The sequence below is a fragment of the Pogona vitticeps genome, chromosome 2, assembly GCF_051106095.1.
Source record: "Pogona vitticeps strain Pit_001003342236 chromosome 2, PviZW2.1, whole genome shotgun sequence".
Taxonomy (NCBI): domain Eukaryota; kingdom Metazoa; phylum Chordata; class Lepidosauria; order Squamata; family Agamidae; genus Pogona; species Pogona vitticeps.
The window spans coordinates 8,703,612-8,709,611 of record NC_135784.1 but is presented as its reverse complement, the minus strand read 5'-3'; positions in this window follow the sequence as shown (position 1 = coordinate 8,709,611).

Genomic DNA, 6,000 nt, shown 5'->3' with positions numbered 1-6,000 from the left:
AAATGCTGGAGGAACTGCGGACAAAGGGGAACTCTGGAACATATGTGGATCTCTTGCCCCAAAATAGAAACTTTTTGGCTAGATAGAAACACTGGAATGAAACACTGACTAATCAAAAAATAGAGATTAATGAAACATTATTGTTATTTTCATTATTCACAGGGGGAAATGAGAAACTACAATATAAAGAATTAATTGCAAATCTTATAGGTACCGCAAGATCCGAAATAGCTAAAAATTGGAAAAAAAAGCCCAAGATCTCTCACTGCAAACATTCACAAGTAAAATATGACATACATTGCTGATGGGAAAAAAATGACTAATAAAGTTAGAGTACGTAGAGGAGAAATAAGCAATAGTAAATTCATGGAAAATTGGAAGCCATTATTAAAATATGCCGATATAACAGACTTTGAGACATGCAGTTTGAAAAGACACTTAGATTATTGGTCAATATTTCTTTAAAAGGTGATGGGGAAAGGTATATATGTGATTTGGAGAAATGTGGGGAATAGTTTTGTATTTAATAGTTGTAATATGGTTGATTGCCTTTTCATTCTTTAGAAATAAATAAATTTAAAAAAAAACATTGCACTGTTGGCTCATATTCAGCTTATCTACAACAACTCCAAAATCCTTCTCGCTCGTAGTTTTGCTGACCCAGGTAACCCCCATCTTGTAATTGTGCAATTGGTTTCTTTTTCCGAGGTGCAGGACTTTGCACTTATCCTTGTTGAATTTCATTCTGTTGCTCTCAGCCCAGTGCTCCCAGTCTATCCAGATCACTGTGAATGTTGTTCCTCTCTTCCAAAATATTGGCTATTCCAGAGTTTATCCAACCTGACAGTTGTTCTATTTAATTGATTCCTTCCAGTTTTCCATTACCAGAACCCCGAACCCACCCTATATTATGTATCTCTGCTACCGAAACTCACAGCCCTTGAACTACGGTAGACGTTGAAAACCAGTTTTTCCAGTGATTAGTATCCTCTCCACTGATGGGGATAGGGTTAGGCTTAGGACTGGGGAAGGGAATTGGACATGTTGTTCCCCAATCTCACTTGCTGAAACCCCAGTGATATAATGGCAACCTGCTTCCATCACTTGGTCTCCACTTCAGTCTCGAGAGACTATGGAAACGTGCTCTGTATGGAGGACTTGTAACAGCGTCTAGTGTGGCTGAGGAGGCCAATTCAAGAGTGACAATCCCTTCCCCACTGAAGACAAAAACAATTGTCCCCTGTCCAGCTCCCTGATTTTGCTGTTTTTGTGACTTCCTCTTTGCCTCGGCCTGCTGAACAAGGGTCTCTTCAAACCCTGCCTCTAGACTGAATGCTCAGATGCCAGGGTTTCCCATCTGTTGAGGTCCATTCCTAAGGCCTTCAGATCCTGCTTGCAGATCTCCTTGTATCGCAACTGGGGTCTCCCTCTGGGGTGATTTCCCTGCACTAATTCTTCATACAGGAGATCTTTTGGAATCTAACCCTCAGCCATTCTTACAACATGCCCAAGCCAACGTAGATGTCACTGTTTCAGTAATGTATACATAATAAAAGATTCCAGCTCATTCTAGGACTACTCTATTTGGAACTTTGTCCTGCCAGGTGATACCAAAAATGCATTGGAGGCAACACATATGGAACTGGCAATGGTGCGGCTAAAAAATATTGTAAATAAATAAATAAATAAATAAATAAATAAATAAATAAATAAATAAATAAATAAATAAATAAATAAATAAATAAATAAATAAATAAACGTGTTCAGCTTCCTCTCCTGCCGTGCACAAAGGGCAGGAGTGTGCTCAGGACTAGTGTGACTAGTTAGGACACAGCATTTTGAGACTAAAGGTGGCTAGCACCCCTTGTAGTCGTTTAGTTGTGTCCAACTCTTCGTGACCCAATGGATCAGAGCACGCCAGGCCCTCCTATCTTCCACTGCCTCCTGAAGTTGTGTCAAATTCATGTTGGTTCCTTCGATGACACTGTCCAACTATCTCTTCCTCTGTTGTCGCCTTCTCCTCTTGCCTTCACACTTTCCCAACGTCAAGGTCTTTTCCAAGGAGTCTTCTCATCAGATGGCCAAAGTACTGGAGCCTCAGCTTCAGGATCTGTCTTTCCAGTGAGCACTCAAGGTTGATTTTCTTTAGAATTGATAGGTTTGTTCTCCTTGCAGTCCAGGGGACTCTCAAGAGCCTCCTCCAGCACCACAGTTCAAAAGCATCAATTCTTTGGCGGTCTGCTTTCTTTATGGTCCAGCTCTCACTTCCATACATCACTACAGGAAAAACGATAGCTTTGACTATTCGGACTTTTGTTGGCAAGGTGACGTCTCTGCTTTTTAAGATGCTGTCAAGGTTTGTCATCACTTTCCTCCAAAGAAGCAGGCGTCTTTTAATTTCATGGCTGCTGTCTCCATCTGCAGTGATCATGGAGCCCAAGAAAGTAAAATCTGTCACTGCCTCCATATCTTCCCCTTATTATTTCTCAGGAGGTGATGGGACCAGTGGCCATGATCTTAGTTTTATTTATGTTGAGTTTCAGACCGTTTTTGCACTCTCCTCTTTCACCCTCATTACAAGGTTCTTTAGTTCCTCCTCACTTTCTGCCATCAGAGTGATATCATCTGCATATCGGACAATATACAGCCTTGTCGTACTCCTTTCGCAATTTTGAACTGATCAGTTTGGCTCAGTGGCTTACACCACTAAGAGACAATATTTATATATTTATTTCTTAAATTTATATGCTGCTCTATTAGGGTGATGCCCTACCCTGGGTGATTAACAGTTGGCTAAAAACATTTGCAAAGGCTTTCACGGCTGGGATCTAATGGTTGTTGTGTTTTTTTCGGGCTCTTTGGCCGTGTTCTGAAGGTTGTTCTTCCTAAAGCTTCACCAGTCTCTGTGGCCGGCATCTTCAAAGCACAGAGTGCTGTCCTCTGAAGATGTCGGTCAGAGAGACTGGCGAAACGTTAGGAAGAACAACCTTCAGAACATGGCCAAAAAGCCCGAAAAACCCACAACAACCAGAAGTCAAATAAAAACAACAGAAAGAACACTCAAACAGAAGCACCAAGAGGCAGAAATTGTGAACTAAAATGTGGCCCACGCATTTAAGCAGAGGAACACCTGTATTGCAAAAAAATTAAAAGGCTTTCTATAAAGCACATTGAAAGTAATGGCACCACTATCTGCAGTGGTGCCGCGCATAACGGGCGGCCCTGTTTAATGACGAATTCGCAAAGCAATGAAGAATTTGCTATGTGAATGCGATCGCATAACGATGTTTCTTATGGGGAAAAATCGCTTTACGATGATTCGCTTACTGATCATCGCATAGCGACTTTTCCCCAGCTGATCAGCAGTTCCAAAATGGTCGCCGGGTAAAACAGGGACGGATTCCTCGCTTACCGGACAGCAAAAATGGCTGCCGTATGGAGGATTTTTGCTTAAAAGGTAAGTTTTAAGCCCATAGGAACACATTGAATGGGTTTCAATGCATTCCTATTGGCTTTTTAATTTCTCAGTGATTTTTCCTGCACGGATTATCGTCGCTATGCGAGGCACCACTGTATTAAAAATCCCCACCCAGACAGCCAGTCACCCAGGGAAAATTTGCCTGGAGAGAAAGATCTTTGCCTGCTTGTGGAAGGACAGCAACGATGGGGCCAGGCTGGCCTCCAATAGGAGGCAGTTCCAGAATCTGGTGATATTTTTATTTGTTATATGTATATGTTTGTTGTATTCTTACATGCTTGGAAGCTGCCTAGAGTGGTCATACTGACCAGATAGGTGGGGTATGTATGTATGTATGTATGTACAGTGGTGCCTCGCTTAACGAGTGCACCATTTAACGATTAGTCCGCATACCATTGCGGATTTTGCGATCGCTTTTGCGATCGCATTACAATGTTGCCTATGGGGAAAAATCGCTTTGCGATTTTTCCCCATAGGCAACCATTTCCCCCCATCTGACCGGTGGGAGCCTCTGAAGGACCGCTCCCGCCGCTCAGCTGGGGGAAAATGTCGGCAGTGGGCGGCGGCCTCGGAAGGACCCCGAAGCCACCGCCCGACTGCCGACATTTTGCCTTCCCAGCTCTCAAAGGGCCCCCCTCCGACATTGGAGAGAACCCCTTTGAGAGCTCGGAAGGCTCTCAGCGGCGGCGGAGGCAGGGTAGGGTGGATCCGGAAAGCTTCCAGGCAAAGCACTGGAAGCGGTCCGGAACACACATACCCTGCCGCCGCCGCCGCTTGCAATCGCCCCGCGCTGCCTATCCCAGTCATGCTAGCATGACTGGGATGGGCGGCGCGGGTCAGCTCGCCGCAACCATTTCCCCCCATCTGACCGGTGGGAGCCTCTGAAGGACTGCTCCCGCCGCTCAGCTGGGGGAAAATGTCGGCAGTGGGCGGCGGCCTCGGAAGGACCCCGAAGCCACCGCCCGACTGCCGACATTTTGCCTTCCCAGCTCTCAAAGGGCCCCCCTCCGACATTGGAGAGAACCCCTTTGAGAGCTCGGAAGGCTCTCAGCGGCGGCGGAGGCAGGGTAGGGTGGATCCGGAAAGCTTCCAGGCAAAGCACTGGAAGCGGTCCGGAACACACATACCCTGCCGCCGCCGCCGCTTGCAATCGCCCCGCGCTGCCTATCCCAGTCATGCTAGCATGACTGGGATGGGCGGCGCGGGTCAGCTCGCCGCTTGGATCTGCCCCGCGCTGCCTATCCCAGTCATGCTAGCATGACTGGGATAGGCGGCGCGGGTTGGCTCCCGGCGGCTGGGGCAGGGTAGGGGGGTCCGGACACCCCCCCACCCTGCCGCCGCTGCCGCTTGGATCCGCCCCGCACTCAGCCGAGCACGGGGCGGATCCAAGCCCAGGATGGGTAGAAACGGCGTTTCTACCCAGCTGGGCAGCGGGCTCTTGCAGAGGAGGGAGGTGGCTCCCTCCTTGCAAGAGCCCGGCTCCCAGCTGATCGGCGGTTCCAAAATGGCTGCCAGTTTCGCGCCCCGCTTACCGAGGGCGCGAAAATGGCGGCGGTATGGAGGAACTTCGCTGAACGGTGAGTACGGAAGCCATTGGAACGCATTAAACCAAGTTTAATGCGTTCCAATGGCTTTTTGCTTTCCATTTAACGAAGTTTTCACATAGCGAAGGTTAATCCGGAACGGATTAATCTCGCTATGCGAGGCACCACTGTATGTATGTATGTATGTATGTATGTATGTATGTATGTATGTATGTATGTATGTATGTATGTATGTATGTATGTATGTATGTATGTATGTAGAAAGAAAGAAAGAAAGAAAGAAAGAAAGAAAGAAAGAAAGAAAGAAAGAAAGAAAGAAAGAAAGAAAGAAAGAAAGAAAGCCCATGATCCAACCAAACACAACTACGAGGATGGTGGGATGAAGAAAATGGCCTCTCTTTATGACCTGAACAGCCAGGCAGGTTCATTTAAATCAGATAAATAAATAAAACATCATTTTAAATAATTCTCTGAAATGTATTTTTTTGCAATGTAATGAAAATGGCAATCTATACAGAGCAGGGGAACAGAGATGTCACTGCCATCCTATTTAAATATCTAGCTAGGCAACAATGAGATATTTCTGAGGGCATTCAAGAACTCACCTTTCATCTGACATTCATGCAGAATTTACATGTCAGATATCTTTGCACTGTAGTTTAAATTTTTTGTGTGTTTTCTTCTCTTTTCTAATTGTTACATCTTTCACTATGGCCCCTAAATTCCATGTACCAGTAAAACCCGTGACTTCACACATTGGACTGGGTCCTGCTCCCACAATGGTGTGCCAACCAGAAGACCATGCTTTGCTGTGCAGGATTGTGATTGCAGTTTTGTATTGACAGATGCTTCTATTGGACAGAGTTTCCGAAGTGGAATGGGTTTTGTCATCTAATTACATGCACTTAAAATAAGAGGTGCGTGGTGGCGCTTCGGGTTAAACTGCAAAGGCCTCTGTGCTGCAAGGTCAGAAGACCA